Below are 20,925 nucleotides of genomic sequence, written 5' to 3' on the forward strand. Positions count from 1 at the left end.
TCTTCTGGCTTGTAGGGTTGCTTCTGAAAGGTTGGCTGTTAGGCTGATGAGTTAGTTCCCCTTTGCAGGTGACCTACTCCTTCTCTCTAGCTGTCTTTTATAATTTTTCCTTCTTGTTGACCTGTGAGAATGTGATGATTATAGGTATTGGAGATGGTCATCTTATACAGTATTTCACACTGGTTATTTGCATTTTCTGAGTTTGAATGTTAGCTTCTCTAGCAATGTTGAAAAAAAATTGTTGGCAATATTCTTAAATGTGTTTTCTTTGTTGCTTGCTTTTTCTCCCTCTCAGGGATGCCAATGAGCTACAGATACATAATCCCATATGTCTCAGAGGTTTTGTTTATTTTTTGTACTTTTGTCTTTAGTTTTGTTTGACTGAGTTATTTAAATTATCTGTCTTCAAGCTCTGAGATTCTTTCCTCAGCTTGATCTGTTCTGCTGATTAACACTTGCAATCATCGTATAAACTTTTTGTAGTGAATTTTTCAGCTCTATCAGTTCAGTTTGGTTCTTTCATCTTTTGTATAATTTTATTGGATTCCTTAGATTCCTCAGATTGGTTTTCAGCCTTCTCCTGAATCTTGATGATTTTCATTCCTATCCAGATTCTAAAGCCTATGTCTGTCATTTCAAACATTTCAGCTTGGTTAAGAACCTTTGCTAGGAAACTAGTGCAATCATTTGGAGGTTAAGAAAGCACCCTGGCTTTTTGTGTTGCCGGTGTCCTTGCACTGTTTTGGTTTTCTCTTTGTGTGGGTTGATGGTCCTTTAGCATTCAAAGTTGCTGTCCTTTGGAATTTTTTTTCTTTTATTTTGCTTTTATATTATTTGATAATTTTGAGGGTTTGTTTGGGGTAAAAGGTGAGTTCAGTTTGTTGTCTTCACTACTGAAAGATTTCAGGGGATCAAGGCTTAGTTCATCATTCTTGGACTGTGTGATATAACCTTTGGAGGGCTGGTACTTGGCCCTTGACATTGTTTTCTGGTCTTTTGAGGTTAGAAACCTGCTGCACTAGGGTGGCTGAGATGTTCCCAGTCAGTCCCTTGGCAATAACACTCCAATGAAGGGTGCCAGCCATGGTGCTTAGTCAGGGCAGTGGCAGCAGGATCCTTGCCTGTGTGTGCATGCTATCAGGAGCCACTGTGCAGCAGGGTTCTTGTGCATTGGCAGGGGTGGGGCACAGTACAGGCAGGGTACTGGTGTCTGTGAGTGCACTTGTGCTAGCAGTGGCAGAACAGAGGGGTGACCACACATCAGTAGGGCCAGGGTACCAGCTTGCAAGGGCTGGGTGGTGGTTTCTGTGCACGTTTGTTTGCACCAGCAGGGAAAAGGAGATGAGGTCTGCTGGAGTGTGTGTACCGGCAAAGCTGTAGGGGGTGTCCATGGGCAAATGCATGCCAGCCAACTGGCAGGAGGAGCCTGTGATTGGGGGAGGCTGTAAGTAGGTGGTTGTACCATAGCAGGTTCCAGTCTGCTGGAGCTCTCTGGTTGTCAGGCACAATCTGCCTGTGAAATACTATGATGAATACCCTTGGGAAGCACCCTGGTTGGGCATCTGTGTCTGCACTGCAAGCCCACATGGAAAGGCTGGTGCCCCAGTCTAAGCCAGCAGATTGGGGATGCTCAGAAAAACTGGCACCTTTCCACAAGTAAGACTGCCATCTTCTGTCCAGGTGTGGCAGTCACCAAATGCCAAGGCCACTTAGAGGAGCATGGTGAGTCTTAGGAGATGGGTATCCAGGGCTATGCTTCACTGCAACTGTTCCCACTCCAAACCTGCTGGACTCCTCGCAGACTGTAGTCTTGTCCCTGCCTCCTTTCCATACAGCTCTCCCTTCCAGATCTAGTGCTCATGAAGGTCGCTGGGGTGTCCTGAAGCTAGGATTTCAGAGGTCTATGGCAACAGCATGCCACTCCTCGCCTATTTAACTCACCCCTCTCCAAGGAGCTGCTCGGGGGCAGGAATGAGTCCCAGTGCTCAGAAGCCCTGTGCGGTGTTCCCAGTTTCCTTCCCACTCAGCCTAGGTTCTGCATCCTCTCTCCATCCACTCTCAGTGCCTTCTCTCTGAAGATCTGTTCAGAGTGTTCTAGTCTTCCTGATGGCCTGGTTTCTCACTGGGAGATGTCTGTCCAGGCTGCGTCTAGATTTGGTGAATGATTTGAAATTACAGAGTAGGGAAAATGGCATGGCTGTGACTTGTTTTAGCAGCTGTAGAGATAAAAAATTAACCTCTCTGAATATCTCTTTTCTGATCATAAAAAATCTCAGCAGATGATAATTATACCTACCTCATAAAGGATTGCTGTGATTATTAAACACAATGATGCATTAAAAAGGCTCAATAAATTTTGGGACAAGACTTTCCTCTTATTTGCACAAGATGTTCTCCTACTTACTCAACTGAGCTAAATACCTGAATGGTCTTCCTCTGAAATTATGGTTAATAGTAATGACCACCATTGAGCAAAACACCCGATATGTCCCAGGTTCTGTGATAGTCACTTGATATACCCTATTTCTAATCCACATAGAAACCTGTTAGTTAGGTATTACTTTCTCCCTTTTATAGATGAAGAAAATGAAGCTCAGAGAGGTTAGCTTGCCCAATATCATACAGCTGATCATATACATGGATTCAAATCTAAATTTGTCTGCCTCTAAGCCAGTGCATCTTTTCTCTGTACCACTATTTCATTGAACAACTTTAGCATTTAGGGAAAGGGCATTAAGAGGGCAGTGGGTGGGCTATTCTTCTGTAGATACATTGTTTGCCAGTTCAACAAAGGTTAAAGATTTTCTTTCTGATATTGTTGCCTGGGTGAGCAAAAATTAATCTTCAATATTGTGTTCAAATAATTACTTCCATTCCAAATATTTTTTACGTCAGCTTAGTAAGTAGTTGGCCTTATACCTAGAGTAGTGTGTAAATCCATTTTTGTATCATTTATTAAATAACTGGGAAGGTGTCTCCACCCACAACTTTTCTGTTTACTCACAATTAACTGACACATTTTTAAAGGGACTGCACTGATAGACAATTCACATGGGGCTGAAACTGAGGAGGTTTTGACAAGCTGTCAATGAGGAGATTGGCAAAGAAAGCAAAGGAGGAGACCTTATAAGTGGTAATGAGATGAGAGAAAAGAAAAATAGGCTGTGATGTTGATCATAAACCTTTACACATGCTATTTTGTCTGCCTGGGATATCTTTTCCCCTTTTGTTATTAACTAAGCAATCCATACATAGTGTAAATAATTTAAATGGTAAATAAGAGAATAAGATAAGAAGTTTTTGTCTTTTGTACCCACTCTCTTTCAACTCTGCCCCATCCAAGCTCTTTCCTTAGACATTTGTATATCTTTTCAAATATATTCTACAGGCAGAGAAGCCTATCTGTCAATCTATTATGCTTATGAAAATGCCATCATACTACATGTCCTCTTTTGCATTTTTTAGTCTCTCATGTATTTTGAAAACCTTTCTATGACATACATATAGACTCGCCTCTTTTTTTTCTTTTTTTCTTTTTGAGGGAGTCTTGCTCTGTTGCCCAGGCTGGAGTGCAGTGGCATGATCTCGGGTCACTGCAACTTCCACCTCCTGGGTTCAAGAGATTCTTCTGCCTCAGCCTCCCCGAGTAGTTGGGAGTACAGGCAAGTACTACCACTCCCAGATAATTTTTGTATTTTAGCAGAGATGGAGTTTCACTATGTTGGCTAGGCTGGTCTCAAACTCCTGACCTCAAATGATCCCCCTGCCTCAGCCTTCCAAATTGCTGTGATTACAGGCGTGAACTACCACACCCGGTGACTCACCTCATTTTTATGGTTATATAACATGGATGTATCATAATGAATTCATTTATTTAAATACATATTTATGGCTGTTTAGATTGGTTCTAGTCCTTTTCTATTAAAACAATCACCATTCCATTCATTTTAAACTCGTGTTCTTATTTTTATCCACATACCATCATTCAACATACAAAATCATACCCATTCCATTCTACATTTTAGCATCTCAAAAGACAGCACTTCATCAAATCAGTATGTATACCCATATTCCTTTTCAGTGAATCCTGAAAAGCCCCTACCAAGTACTTTCAGGTGAATTGGTAAAGAAAAAAAAATGGTTGAAAATAGGATGGGTGCAGTGGCTCACACCTGTTATCCCAGAATTTTGGGAGGCTGATGTGGGAGGATTGCTTGAGCCTAGGACTTCATGACCAGTCTGTGAACATGCTGAGACCTCATTTCTACAAAAGAACAACAATAACAAAAAAAATATTAGCCGGGCATGGTGGCTCATGCCTGTAGTCCTACTACTCAGGAGCCTGAGGTGGGAGGATCACCTGGGCCTGGGAAGGTCAAGGCTGAAGTGACTCATGATGACACCTACTGCACTCCAGCCTGGGCAGAAGAGTGTGACACTGCATCAAAAAAAAAAAAAAAAAAAAAAGAAAAGAAATTAGTGGAAATGACAAATTGGTCCAAAGGATATACTACTTGAAAATGAATATTTCTGTTTATTAACTACTTTTTCACCTATTGGTAACATTCATGTACCATGAAGAATGAGACTTTCTGAAAGTGCTTACACAACAATGACCCAAAATTAGAAAAATTTCTTTGATATATATTAGAACCACCCCTAAACTGCAAAAAGTGCCTTGTTGTGCACAAGTATAGCCACTACCAAAAAAATCTAATAAATTCAATAAAATTATCGTGCCTTACAATCAGTTTATGTCAACCATATGACACTTTGGTTCACTTTTATTTATGTTTTAATTATAAAATTGTGTCCACTATTCATATTTAAATACAGAAATGTATAAAGATAAAAAGTGAAAGTGTTTTCTCTCTGCTAATCTTAGTCTGTTTAATGTCGCTGTATTAGTCCATCTTCACACTGTTATAAAGAACTGCCTGAGACTGGGTAATTATAAAGAAAAAAGTTGAATTGACTCACAGTTGTGCATGGCTGTGGAGTCCTCAGGAAAATTACAATCATGGCAGAAGACTAACGGGAAACAAGGCACGTCTTACATGGTCGTTGGATAGAGAGAGCATGTAGGGAAAACTGCCACTTTTAAACTACCATATACCATAAAAACTCCCTCACTATCATGACAATGGCATGGAGGAAACCACCCCCATAATCCAGTCACCTCCCACCAGGTCTGTCCCTCCCTCCACATGTGGAAATCACTATTTGAGATGAGATTTGGGTGGGGACACAGAGTCAAATCGTATCAGTGACTGTAGCAGAATGCTTCAGGCTGGGTAATTTATAAAGCAAACAGATTTGTTTGGCTCACAACTCTGGTGCCAGGAAAGTCCAATAGCATGGCATTGGCAGCTGCTCAGTTTCCAGTGAGGGCCTTGTGCTAAATTACAACATGGTGGAGAAGCAGAAGCATGCATGCCAAAAAGACCAAACATAAGAGGCAATCTTGGTTTATAGCAATCTGCTCCCTGGGGAACTAAATCAATTCCTGCAAGAACCAACACTGTCTTCTGTGAAGGACAATCTATCTTAACAACCTAATCACTTCTTTTATTTTTTATTTATTTTATTTTATTTTATTTTTGAGACGGAGTCTCGCTCTGTCTCCCAGGCTGGAGTGCAATGGCACGATCTCCTCTCACTGCAAGCTCTGTCGCCTCCCAGGTTCACGCCATTCTCCTGCCTCAGCCTCCCGAGAAGCTGGGACTACAGACGCCCACCACCACGCCCGGCTAATTTTTTTGTATTTTTAGTAGAGACGAGGTTTCACCGTGTTTGCCAGGGTGGTCTCGATCTCCTGACTTTGTGATCCGCCCGCCTCGGCCTCCCAAAGTGCTGGGATTACAGGCGTGAGCCACCGCGCCCGGCCCCTAATCACTTCTTAAAGGCACCACCCCCCAATACCATTATATTGGGAACCAAGCTTTAATGTGAGTTTTGGTGGGAGGAAAACATACTGAAACCATAACACTGCTTGTATAAACAATCCCACTCTCTTGAAGTCACTGCTGATGAAAGTTTGGTCTATAACTTTTTAGAATGTTATTCTAGGCTTATAGAAATAACCTGTCATGAGTCATGTGATGTAGTTTAGGTATGTTCTCATGTTGAAATGTAATCCAGAGTGTTGGAAGCAGGGACTGGTGGGAGGTATTTGGGTCATGGTGGCAGATCTATTATGAATAAATATATCTGTGATTTCTGTAAAGACTGTGGGGCTCACGAGAGTAAGAGTTATATTTTGTTTACTTGTTTATTAGAAGGTCAAATACCACTACTTTTACATCTCCAGTTAAAGTCTATTACATTCACTTTTATTGCATATATGCTACTGGGTGCAATGGCCAGAGAGTGGAAGTTGGATTAGTATGAAGGAGAACGAACAATATCTGGTAAATGGTTGAAGACTGGTTACTGATAAAGGAGCAGCAGTAAGATGCATAGTGGAAAAGAAGATTCAGCAGAATCTATAAATCAGAGCCTGAGAATATTAGCAAAACTTAAATTTCCAGGATATGCAGAAATATCAGATTAATACATTAGAGTCCCAAGACAACTGTCCTTTTAAGGCAAATTTACCAGGACCATAAGGGGAGGGTAATTCCAATTGACATCTAGATGTCAATGAGAACTAAATGATATGCTTTAAAACTTGAAAAATGATCCATTTAAGATAAATATAAGCAAGAACAAAGGGATGTAGACTGCTATTTTATGTTGGCCATGTTTATTTTTTCTACCACTTTAACTTGCGTATATTAAGCAATATGCTAAATATTTGCTTAATGAAAAAACAGGAAGTGAAGGAGGGAAGGAAGAAAGGAAATAATGAAGGGAGAGAGGGAGGGAAGAGCTAGGGAATGTAACTTATGGAAAACATTTTGAACAGTGCTTTAGAGTAAAAAAAAAAAAAGGTCCAATTAGAAAGATTTATTTAGGGATTTGGGGAATGCTATGAAGTGTTAGGTACAACCCTAATTTATGAATATAAGATTATGTTGTTTAATAACATATCCCTCAGTGTCCTGTAAAACAAAATTGAACATTGTCCCAAATCCATTTATTCATGCATTTACTAAATATTTATTAAACATCCATGGCGCGGGAAACATTCTCTAAATGTTGTGGAGGACAAGTGGTATTTGCCTTTAATGAGTTTGTAATCTAGGCCTACACACACATGCACACAATTTAAATGGTTTAAGAGAATAAAACAGCAGTGAGCCACAGTAAGAAAAAAAATTAAAAAAAAAAAACACATGAGTTTTCAAGTAAGACAGATATAACTTAAAATCCTATCTAGCCGTGTGAACAGCTCACAGTTCAGCAAACTTTTTGTCTGTGAAGGAGCACATAGTAAATACATGTATTTTTGGTTTTGCAGGTCACATATAATCTCTTTCACATGTTATTTATTTTAATTTATAACTCTTTAAAAATATAAACACCAATCTTAACTCACAAACCATACAAAAACAGGCTTGAGATTATATTTGACCAGAGATATTAGTTTGCTGGCTTTTGCTATAGATGATAAAATACTGTAAGATCTCAAGAAGGATGCTAGCTAGTATGGTGAGTTTCTTATAAAAGGTGATACTTGAACTCAGTCTTAGAGAATAAATGGATCATAAATCTAATTTGGAGTGGTAATTCTTATATCCCTAGAGCAAACAATATAAATGTTGCACAACGTGTAACTCTGAAAAATGTATAGGCCACCAATTGTAAGTAACTAGAAACAGAATTTAGCAAGAGGTTTTTAATTCTTTGAATACTCCATGAGTTTCCTGAACCTACAGATGGGAACAGCACTCTGATTTTCACTCCTTCTATGAGCTTACCCGTAATAATTTTTCTCTCAACTCTAACAGTTAAAAAAAATATTTTATAAGGATCAAAATTGAGAACCCAGTATATTTGAAAGAATAGCACATACATAATAATTATTGCTAACATTGTATTTAGTGCTGTGTGCCAGATTATATTCAAAATGACTAACATTCATTAACTCATTTGATCCTTACAATAACATTATGATAAAGATACTATTATTATCACCAACCATTTTACAGATAAGAAACTGGGGCATAAAGAGTTTAGGCAAATTACCCAATGTCTCACAGATAGTAAGGACAAAGGTGTGATTTAAGCATAGGTAGTGTGACTCCAGATCCTATATTCTTAGCACACTTCTTTTTTTTATTTTTATTTTTATTTTTTTTAATTTTTATTATACTTTAAGTTCTAGGGTACATGTGCATAATGTGCAGGTTTGTTACATATGTATACTTGTGCCATGTTGGTGTGCTGCACCCATCAACTCGTCATTTACATCAGGTATAACTCCCAATGCAATCCCTCCCCACTCCCCACTGCCCATGATAGGCCCTGGTGTGTGATGTTTGCTTTCCCAAGTCCAAGTGATCTCATTGTTCAGTTCCCACCTATGAGTGAGAACATGCGGTGTTTGGTTTTCTGTTCTTGCGATAGTTTGCTGAGAATGATGACTTCCAGCTGCATCCATGTCCCTACAAAGGACACAAACTCATCCTTTTTTATGGCTGCATAGTATTCCATGGTGCATATGTGCCACATTTTCTTAATCCAGTCTGTCACTGATGGACATTTGGGTTGATTCCAAGTCTTTGCTATTGTGAATAGTGCCGCAATAAACATACGTGTTAGCACATTTCTTCTAGTGGGCTCTAGAGTTTTAGGCAGATGAGACTGAAACTCAGTTTTATAAAATTAAAAAATAAGATTAATATAATTTCAGTCATATGACTTTCGTATCAATATATTTCAAAGGATACACTGAAGTAAGACAATTTGTTTGTCCATCCACAATTTTTGTAGTGTTTCATGAACATATGCAGCAGAGTGCTAAATACTGTTGGGGGGTACCATAATCTTCTAATGCAGGCAGTAATGTCATACTCATTTTACACCTGAGGAAACTAAAATGTAGAGAGATGAGGCAACTTATTCAAGGTAACATAGCTAGTCAATTGGCAGACCTAGGAATGGATCCCAAGCCTATCTGGTGCTGGACCCAAGTTTCAACCATCTTAGGTATTACCTACAAAAAATTTATATTCTAGTTGAAAAGATAAGAGATATACCTAAGAAATTATTACTAACAATAACAAATGACATTTATAAAATGAGATGAATAGACATTAAGTGTTGTGAAAATTCAAAGGAAGGCACTTTGGACTGGAGTGGACACAGAGAAGGTGGTGATGTTAATTTTTATGCCATTCAGTCCATAATTAACAAAGCACAAATTGTGAGGTGAGAGTGGTATAGGGATGGCAAAAATACTATAAAGATGCTTGATGATTTGAGACAATGACACAACAGAAAATGTTGTTTCCACTGTAATTTTTTATTATGGGGAAATATACAGTACTAGTAAATGTTAAGACAACAAAGAACCAAAGACAGGAATTGGGAAGTAACAACTGAAATCTACCTCTGAAAGGCTACAAAATGAATCATATTAAAAGCATTGGGCAAGAGAGATAAAGATGATACTACTTTGCTGCAATACTAGGCTTTCATACAATAGTAAAAAATTAGAATTAGTAATGGGTGATTTTTACAAAAGAAACACTTGCTGTGTGGATACTGTCAGCATTTAACAGTATGCTTGTAATTTAACAGTTTTCATGCTACAGAAATGTGTTTTGGTTTCTAATAATTTTCTTAGAATATTAAAAATGTTACCATGTTTTAGACATCATTCTTCTTATAATTATTTATTTTATGGCATGCTATATTTTGTTTTTCGGCCTCATAAATAAATATAATTTAATAATGTCTCTAAAATATGCCATTATCATCCATCAAGAAGTATGATATTATCTTGTCCTATTCATTTCTCTGGCATTCTATTGAAAACTATCTTTGATTTCTTTAGCAATTCCTGATAAGACAGATATTTTTCTTTATATTAGAAGGTCATTACAAATCTATGAGTAGATTAATGAAACTGTTAATTTTCCTGTCAAAAGAGGGCCACAGCTGTATCTGAAAGAGGTGTACTAATGGCATGGCACTAATGCAATTTCACAAACGACTTAATGGAGCACATAAAGCATATTTCCTTTATTAAATAGACATAGCCATAGCATGGGGTCATATCTTGCTTTACAGGTTGGGAAAAATATTTTTAATCAACTAAAAGATGAAGAGACTCTTCAAGGTTATGCAGATTAAGTTATAAAAACCCTGAAATGCATAATCCTCAATGAGTGTTTAGGAAGTAAATTTTCAATGAGAGGTATTTGTTTAGATTGACAACATTTGTGAGTTTTTTAAGTTTCCAAGAGGATTTTAGAGAAAAAATTAAAATGTGAGTATCATTTTTTTTAAACCAAAATAGGGAAAATGCAAAGTTGTTCAAAGCTTATGCTCATTAAAAATATCTACTGAACTGTCCTTTTGACAGTAAAAAGACTCAAAGGAATCTAACATCTCTGTGATCCTATGACTCTTCTAGTCTGGATCACAGCACAATTATAGCTATAGTTGTTTTTGTTTGTGTGTTTTGAATTTCCTGACCACCTACAAATATTTCTCAATGTGCTTTGTACAGTGGCCACCACTTTTATGTCCTTAGTGGTAAGGTATCAAAATACCTTTAGATGCCAGCTTTCTTTCCACGAGATAAAGAACCATGTATATTTCACTGATTCATTAACTTAACAACTCAACAAATATTTTAGGTTTTATTATATGCTGGGCACTCTGTTAGGTGTTAGAGATATAGTGGGGTTGAAAATACTCCTAATAATAGACAAGGGCATAGCTCTTAGTGACACTAAGGAAAGTGTCACAAAGGAAATTTGCTATGTCTTTGATTGAGAATGAATCTGACCTTCTGTCTCCTTAATAAATAATTGGGGGAGAAGGCATGCTATGGTTTGAATGTGTCCTCCCAAAAGCATGTGTTGGAAATGTATTCCCCAATGCAATAGTGTTGGGAGGTGGGATTTAATGGGAGGTGTTTAGGTGATGAGGGTTCCACCATCATGAGTGAAGTAATGCTAATTATAAAAGGAATTGAGGTTCTGAGTTCAATATCTTTATCTCTCTTCAGTCTCTATTACCCTCTATTTGACTTCCTGTCATGGGATGACACAGGAAGGCCCTCACCAGATGTCAGTCCCCCAGTCTTGAACTTCTCAGCCTTCAGAACTGTATGAAATAAGTCTCTGTTCTTTATAAATTACCCAGTCTGTGGTATTCTATTATAGCAGCACATAATGGACTTAAATAAAGTGGCAGTTTTACCTTGGGAAGAAATTATGCAAGAACTGGGAAACTGGAGCTTAAGACAGAGTTCAGGGAGTCAGATGTGGCTGGAATTAAGCAAAGGGCCTCTAATCAGGAGGTTGGAGTAAAGGTCAAAGAGCTTCCAGTAATCTGAAATTAGAGGCAAACTGAGGCTCTTTCATCCAGGGAATCAATATCCATGAACTCTGCTTTAACTTGTGTGTTTTCAAACTCTTATCTTGGCCCCGATAATAAATAATCATAGGCATCATGATGAGTGTCAATGGTCAGCAAATTGAAGACCCTGAGGCACTATAAAGTCTTCATCCAAAAATGATTAAAATTCTTTTCAATATACTATTCGTCCCAAAGCAGGAGAAACAAACCCTCAATTATGGGTGAAACCAACATCAGTTTCTGCTTTAAATTAAAATATTCTTAGAACTCCATCAGGGTCACGAGATCTGAATGTTGGTCCCAGCCGCATTACTTCTGAACTGTGTGATCTTGTGCAAATTACATAACTTCCTGGAGATGCAGATTTTATTTGTAAAAAGAAGATACTAAAAATCGGCCATACCTACATTTGCAATTGTGCTTTAAGAATCCACTGATGTTAAACATAAGAGCATTTTAAAAGTTCAGCAATATACAAATGTTAAGGAATATTTATTTGAGAATATATCAAGCTCTGATAAAGCCTGCCTTAGTACTTGGACAGCAAGCTTCTTAACAGTCTCAGCTGAAAGTAATTGCAAGAGTAGAAAGTAGTTTTAGAGTTTACAATAAAACTGAAAATGACAAATACTTTTATATTATTATGCAGGAGATGGAATTGCCAATTCATCAAGCGAGTTTAGAACTACTTCTTTCACTCTTGATAAATAAACTGTGTGCTGAACTCTATATAATACCTTGTTTACAAAGAATGAAAAGCATTTAGATCTGTTCTGGGCTGCTGTGCCCTCTTTATAAAAGGTGTTTTGTCTAGTAGGTTGAAGTTAAAGCCTTTGTACTGTATAAGATATGGAAATACATTATCTACTCAATGCATGAGGACAGAAATAAAGGCCAGAGAGCTAGTTTGTGATTTCCAGTTAATGATCTCCACCACTAAGATTTTGCACCATGGAAAGCATAGCAGTATATTGAGAATAAAAACAAAAGCAACAAAATCAAAAAGTGGACTTTTATCTAACCCAAAGAAGACAACAGATGTTCTTCTGGAACATAAATGTTTACAAAATGCTGGTGATTCCCTTGTTTGTCTCATCTTGACTTTTAAAAATTAATACACAATAAGTTTACATATTCTTTACAAATCCATAGAGTCATATAACCATCACCAAGATAAACAAACAGAATAATTTCTACATTCCAGAAGACTCCTTGTGCTATGCCTTTGTAAGCAAACACTTCTTCCTCCCACATTTAACCCCAGGCAATCCATTTTGCGTCCTTACAATTTTGTCTTTTCCAGGATGACGTATACATCTAATCATACCTTGTATGTAGCTTTTTGATACTTGTTTTTTTTCTTTACTCAGAATATATGTATTTGAGATTTTTCAGTATTTTTTTTTATTGCTCAATAGTGTCCCATAGAGTGAGTGCACCACAGTTTGTTTATACATTCATCTGCAGATGGACATTTGGCTATTTCCAGTTTTTGCTGATCATGAATAAAACTGCTATAAACATTCTCCTACTGACTTTTATGTAAACATAAGTTTGCATTTCTCTTGGATAAATGCATAGGAGTAGGATCGCTAGGTCAAATGGGAAGTCTGTATTTATTGTTATCAGGAACTACCAAAGTGTTTTCTAAAGTAGCTGTATCATTTTCCATTCCCATCAGCAATGCTAGACAGTTTCAGTTGCTCTACACCTCTCCAAAAATTTGGTATTGTCATTATAATATGTGGGTAGTGCCATCTCATCATGATCTTTTTTTCTAATTTATTTATTTAAATTGCCATATAAAAATGTATTAACCTATTGTGTATAACATAACATTATAAAGTATATATACATTGTTAAATTATTAAATTCAGCTAAGTAATGAATGTATCACTTCACATAGTTATCATTTTTGAGGTGAGACCATCTAACACCCACTCTCTTAACATTTTTCAAGAATATGTTGTAATTAAACTATGGTCATCATGCTGCATAATAGACCACTTGAATGTATTCTTCCTATCTAAATGCAATTGTGCGTCATTAGACCAACATCTCAATATCCACCTTTCTCCTAACCATCCTAGAGTCTAGTAACTACCATTCCACTCTCTACTTCTATAACATCAACTTTTTTAGATTCCACATATGAGTGAGGTTATGTTGTATTTGTCTTTCTGTGCCTGATTTATTTCACTTAACAGAATATCTTTCAGGATCTTCCACATTTTCACAGATGAAAGGATTTCCTTCTCTTTTAAAGCTGAATAATATTCCATTGAACATAGATGCCGTATTTTCTTTGTCCATTCATCTGTTGATGGACACTTAGGTTGATTACATATCTTTTCTATTGTGAACAGTGTTGCAATAAACATAGGAGTGCAGATATCTATTTGGCATGATGATTTCATTTCCTTAGGATATATACTCTCACCACCAGGATTGCTGGATTATGTAGTACTTCTAATTTTATTTTTTTTGAAGAACCTCCATACTGTTTTTCCATAATGGCTTTATTGACTTACATTCCCACCAACAATGAGCAAGGGATTATTTTTCTCCGCATCCTCAATAACACTTTTTATCTTTTGTCATGATGATAACATCCATTCTAACAAAAGTGAGTTAATATCTGATGGTGGTTTTGATTTGCATTTCTTTGATGATTAGTGATGCTGAGCACTTTTTCATCTACCTCTTGGCAATATGTATGTTTTATTTTGAGAAAGGCCAGTTCCTCTTTAAGTGTTTGATAGAACTCAGCAGTGAAGGCATTAGGTACAGGGCTTTTCTTTGATAGAAGACACTTTATTACTGATTGAATCTCCTTACTAATTACTGGCATGTTCAGGTTTTCTATTTCTTTATAATTTAATCTTCACAGGTTTTATATGTCCAGGAATTTTTCCATTTCTTCTAGGTTATCAAATTTGTTGGTGCATAATAGTTCCTAATTGCCTCTTATAATCCTGTGTATTTGTGTGGTATCAGTTGTAATGTCTCCCTTTTCAGCTTTGATTTTATTTGTTAGCTTGGTGCAAAAGTAATTGCAGTTTTGTACCATTAATTTTAAATCATTATAACTAGGCTCAAACACATCTTTAGTAATCAAAATAGCAACCATTACAATTAACACATTTTTGCCAACAAAAAATAAGTTTGTTTATTTCTGTAGTAAAAAATTTGTGCTTTGGAATTCCACGAACTCTTGGAAAGCATTTTCTATATCCTGCTGGTTTTGGAAGCTTTTTCCCTGCCCAAAGTAGTTGATATTCTTGAAGAAGTGGTGGTCAGTTGGTGAGAGGTCAGGTGAATATAGCAGATGAGGCAAAACTTCATAGCCCAATTCATTCAACTTTCAAAGCATTGGTTGTGCAATGTGCAGTCACATGTTGTCATGAAGAAGAATTGGGCCCTTTCTGTTGACCAATACCGGCTGCAGGTAGTGCAATTTTTGGTGCATCTCATCGATTTGCTGAGCATACATCTCAGATGTAATGGTTTCACTGGGATTCAGTAAGCTGTAGTGGATCAGACCAGCAGCAGGCCACCAAAGTGACCACCAAACAGTGACTTCTTTTTTGGTGCAAGTTTGGCTTTGGGAAATGCTTTGGAACTTCTTATCAGTCCAACAACTGAGCTGGTTGTTGCGAGTTGTCGTATAAAATCCACTTTTCATCGCACGTCACAATCCAATTGAGAAATGGTTTGTTGTTGTTGCATAGAATAAGAGAAGATGACAGTTAATAATGATTTTTAAAAATTTTCGGTCAGCTCATGAGGCACCCACTTATCGAGCTTTTTTCACCTTCCCAGTGTGCTTTAAATTGCAAATTATTGGAGAGGGTTGACATTGAGTTCTTTGGCAACTTCTTGTGTAGTTGTAAGAAAATCAGCTTTTATGATTGCTCTCAATTGGTTGTTGTCAACTTCTGATGTCCAGCCACTATGTTCCTCATCTTCATGTTTCTCGTCTCCTTTGCAAAACTTCTTGAACCACCTCTGCACTGTACGTTCGTTAGCAGTTCCTGGATCAAATGCGTTGTTGATGTTGCAAGTTGTCTCTGCTGCTGTACGACCCATTTTGAACTTGAATAAAAAAATTGTTAGAATTTGCTTTTTTTCTAACATTATTCCCATAGTCTAAAATAAACATAAAATAAACAGCAAGTAATAAGTCATCAGCAAAAAACAACATAAAGTGAGAAATGCCCATTAAAATGATGTTTAACATAACCATAATTATTTAATAATGTATTTCAATATCAAAAGGCAAATTCCCAAAACTCAAAAACTGCAATTACTTTTGTACTAACTTAATATTTTAATCTCTATTTTCTAATCAGGTACTATAACTAAAAGTGTTAATTTTATCTTTTAAAAAACTTACTCTTTTCTTGAATTTTAAAATTGCTTTTACCTTTATTTTATTTATTGTTACTATGATCTTTATTATTTCCTTGCTTCTGCTAACTTTGGGCTTAGCTTGTTTATGGTTTTCTAATTTCTTAAGGAGCAGCATCAAATTGTTTTTTTAGATCTTTCTTATTTTTGATGTAGGCCTTTATCACTATAAACTTCCCTCTTAAAACTGATTTTATTGTATTACATAGATTTTGGTGGAAGGTGTTCCCATTGTCATTTTTCTCCAGAAATTTTTTAATGTCCCTTTCAATTTCTTCTTTGACCTATTGTTTGTTCAGAAGCAAGTTGTTTATGTATTGTGAATTTTCCAAAATTCCTCTTCTGATTGATTTCTAGTGATACTATTGTGGTCAGAAAAGATACTTAGTATGATTTCAGTTTCTCTTAATTTGTAAAAAAAAATTCATAGCATAACATATTATTTATATTGGAGAACATACAGTTGAGAAGCATGTGTATTCTTACAGCTGTCCAATGGAATGGTCTGGATATGCCTACTAGGTCCATTTGGTCTAAAGGGTTATTTAAGTCCAACGTTTCCTTGTTGATTTTCTGTCTGGATAACCTGTCCATAGCTGAAAGTGGGATATTTAAGTCCCCTACTATTATTGTATTTCAGTTTCTCTTTCCTTCACATCCATTAAAATGTGTTTGATATATTCCAGTGCTCTAATGCTGGATGTATATATATTTATAATTATTATGTCTTTTTACTAAATTGAATCCTTTATGATTATATAATGACCATTTTTTTGTTTTTTCACAGTTTTTGACTTACAGTCTCTTTTATCTGTTATATCTACTCCTGCTCCCTTTCAGTTTTGATTTTCAATAGAATATCTATTTCCATCCCTTCAGCTTTACTCTATCTCTGTCCTTATAAGTGAAGTAATTCTCTTAAAGGCAATACATAGTTTGGCCTGTCATTTTTAATCCAATCAGTCACTCTACAGGTTGATTGAAGAATTTAATCTATTTACATTCAAGGTAATTATAGATAGGTAAGAAGTCATTATTGCTATTTAATTAATCGTTTACTGGTTGTTTTGTAGATTCTTGTTCTTTCTTTTCTCACATAATGTCTTGCTTTATAAATAAGTGATTTTTCTCTAATTATATGTTAAAATTCTTTGCTTTTTATTTTCAGAGAATCTCTCATAGGTTTTTTTTGTGATTACCATGAAGCTTACATAAAACATTGTATAGCTATGACAGTTTATATTAAGCTAATAATAATTTAGCTTTGATTCAAAATGTAAAAACATGACACTTTTACTGTATTTCCACCTCCTACACATTTGAAATTTTTGATGCCATGATTTACATGTTTTTATATTGCATATTTTATTTTTATACTCATTATTTGTAATATATTATCTTTTATCTTTCATATTAAAAATAATTTACACACTGTCATAGCAGTATTAGAGAGCTTTGAATTTGCCTGTTTATTTACTTTTACCAGTGAGTTTTATACTTTCAGATGTTTTCATGTTACTCATTGTAATCCTTTATGTCTCCTTAAATAGTTTTAGCATGTATCATAAGGTACATCTAGTCATGAGGAACTCTCAACTTTTGTTTGTCTAGTAAAGTTTTTGTTTCTTCTTTCTTCTTTTTTTTCTTCAACTTTTATCACTTTTATTTTAAGTTTTGGTGTACATATGCAGGATGTGCAGGTTTGTTACATAGGTAAACATGTGCCGTGGTGGTTTGCTGCATTGATCAACCCATCACATAGGTATTAAGCCCAACATCCATTAGTTGTTCTTCCTGATGCTCTCTCTCCCCCAACCCCCCCAGCCAGTAGGCCCCAGTGTGTGTTGTTCCTGGTGATGTGTCCATATGTTCTCTTTGTTCAGCTCCCACTTATAAGCGAAAACATGCAATATTTGTTTTTCTGTTCCTGCATTAGTTTGCTGAGGATAACAGCTTCCAGCTCCATCTATGTCCCTGCAAATGACATGATCTCGTTCTTTTGTATGATTGCATAGTATTCCATGGTGTATATGTACCACATGTTCTTTATCCAGTCTATCATTGATAGGCATTTGGGTTGATTCCATGTCTTTGCTATTATGAATAGTGCCGATGAACATACATCTGCACATATCTTTATAAAGCTATCCTTCAGAAATAAATAAGAAATATACCCAAAGGAATATTGTATTAGTTTTTTCTCATGCTGCTGTGAAGAAATACTCAAAACTGGGAAATTCATACAGGAAAGAGGTTTAATTGACTCACAGTTCTGCATGGCTGAGAGGGCCTCAGAAAACTTACAATCATGGCAGAAGGGGAAGAAAACACTTCCTTCTTCACAAGGCAGCAGGAGGTAGAAGAATGAGAACTGAGCAAAGGGAAAGACTCATATAAAATCATCAGATCTCATGAAAACTTACTGTCATGAGAATAGTATGGGGGGAACTGCCCCTTTGATTCAATTATGTCCCACCTGGCCCCTCCCACCACACATGGGGATTATGGAAACTACAATTCAAGATGAGATTTGGGTAGGGACACAGCCAAACCATATCATCCCATGCCTGACCCCTCCAAAATCTCATGTCCTCACATTTCAAAACACAATCATACCTTTCCAACAGTCACCCAAAGTCTTAGCTCATTCCATCATTAACACAATTTTCTAAGCCCAAAATCTCATCTGAGACAAGTCAAGTCCCTTCCACCTATGAGGTTGTAAGATCAAAAGCAAGTTAGTTACTTCCTAGATACAAGCGATGTACAGGCATTGGGTAAATACACCCATTGCAAATGGGAGAAATTGGCCAAAACAAAGGGGTTACGGGCCCCTTGCAAGTCTGAAATCCAATGAGGCAGTAATGAAATCTTAAAGCTCCAAAATAATCTTCTTTGACTCTATGTCTTACATCCAAGTCATGCTGATTAAAGAGGTGGACACCCATTGTCGTGGGCAGCTCCACTCCCATGGCTTTGCAGAGTACGGCCTTCCTCTGGGCTGCTTTCACTGGCTGGTGTTGCATGTCTGAGGCTTTTCCAGGCACATGGTACAAGCTGTCAGTGGAACTATTATTCTGGGGTCTGGAGGATTGTGTCTCTCTTCTCCTAGCTCCACTAGGCAGTGCCCCAGTGGATACTCTGTGTGAGGGATCCAAATACACATTTCCCTTCTGCACTGCCTGTGATGGTTAATACGGAGTGTCAACTTGATAGGATTGAAGAATGCAAAGTATTGATCCTGGGTGTGTCTGTGAGGGTGTTGCCAAAGGAGATTAACATTTGAGTCAGTGAGCTGGGAAAGGCAGACCCACCCTTAATCTGGGTGGATACCATCTAATCAGCTGCCAGCATCGCTAAAATACAAAACAGGCAGAAAATGTGAAAAGATTAGACTGGCCTACACTTTCAGTCTACATCTTTCTCTTGTGCTGGATAGATCAGACACCAAGTTCTTCAGTTTTGGAACTTGGATTGGCTCTCCTTGCTCCTCAGCTTGCAGATCGCCTATTGTGGGACCATGTGCATACCTGGTATGCAGCCATTGACTTGGGAAATGCCTTTTTCTCCATTCCTGTCCATAAGGCCCAGCAGAAACAATTTGCCTTCAGCTGGCAAGTCCAGCAATATACCTTTACTGTCCTACCTCAGGGATATATCAACTTTCTATCTTTATATCATAATCTTATTAGGAAAGACCTTGATTGCTTTTCGCTTCTGCAAGATATCAAACTGGTCCATTTCATTGATGACATTATGCTGATTGGATCCTGTGAGTAAAAGGTAGCAAACACACTGGATTCATTGGTGAGACATTTGCATGCCAGAGGATGGGATGTAAATCTGACTAAAATTCAGGGACCCTCTACCTCAGTAAAATTTCTACAGGTCCAGTGGTGTGGGAACTTCCGAGATATTCCTTCTAAGGTGAAGGATAAGTTGCTGTGTTTGGCCCCTCCTGCAACCAAGAAAGTGGCACAATGTCTATTGGGACTATTTGGATTTTGGAGGCAACACATTCCTCATTTGGGTGTGTTACTCCAGCCCATTTGTTGAGTGATCCAAAAGGCTGCCGGTTTTGAGTGGGGTCCAGATCAGGAGAAGGCTTTGCCATAGGTCCAGGCAGCTTTGCAAGCTGCCCTGCAACTTGGGCCATATGAGCCAGCAGATCCAATGATGCGTGAGGTGTCAGTGGGAGACACAGTTGCTGTTTGGAGCCTTTGGCAGGCCCCCATGGGTGAATCACATCAGAGACATCTAGGATTTTGGAGCAAGGCCCTGTAATCTTTTGCAGATAACTACTCTCTTTTTGAGAGACAGCTCTTGGCCTGTTACTGAGCTTTGGTGGAAACTGAACGTTTGACAATGGATCATCAAGTTACCACATACATGAACTGCCTATCATAAACTGGGTGCTTTCTGACCCATCTAGCCTTAAAGTGGGTCATGCACAGCAGCATTCCATCGTCAAATGGAAACGGTATATACGTGACCAGGTTCCAGCAGATCCTCAAGGCACAAGTAAGTTACATGAGGAAGTGGTTCAAATGCCCATGGTCTACACTCCTACCACTCTGCCTTCTATTGCCTAGCCTGCATTTATGGCTGCACAGGGAATTCCCTATGGTCAGTTGACAGAAGAAGAGAAGACTAGGGCCTGGTTCACAGATGGTTCTGCAAAATATGCAGGCACCACCCAAAAGTAGACAGCAGTAGCACTAGAGCCCCTTTCTAGGACAACCCTGAAGGACAGAGGTGAAGGAAACTCTTTCCAGTTGGCAGAACTTCAAGCAGTGTACCTAGTTGTTAACTTCACATGCAAGAGAAATAGTCAGATGTGCGATTATACACTGATTCATGGGCTGTAGTCAGTGGTTTGGCTGGATGGTCAGGGACTTGGAAGAAGCATAATTGGAACAATTGGTGACAAATTTGGGGGAGAGGTATGTGGATGGACCTCTCTGAGTGGTCAAAAACTGAAGATATTTGTATCCCATGTGAGCTGTCACCAACAGGTGACCTCAGCGGAGGAGGATT

General features: G+C 37.5%; 1 pseudogene; it reads right to left on the reverse strand.

Annotated features, from left to right (window-relative positions):
• Positions 1 to 14,585: 14,585 nt before the first annotated feature.
• Positions 14,586 to 18,914, reverse strand: LOC141409404 (histone-lysine N-methyltransferase SETMAR-like; annotated as a pseudogene).
• Between the last annotated feature and the right edge of the window lie 2,011 nt (positions 18,915 to 20,925).

Source organism: Macaca fascicularis, chromosome X, assembly GCF_037993035.2.
Source record: "Macaca fascicularis isolate 582-1 chromosome X, T2T-MFA8v1.1".
Classification (NCBI taxonomy): Eukaryota; Metazoa; Chordata; class Mammalia; order Primates; family Cercopithecidae; genus Macaca; species Macaca fascicularis.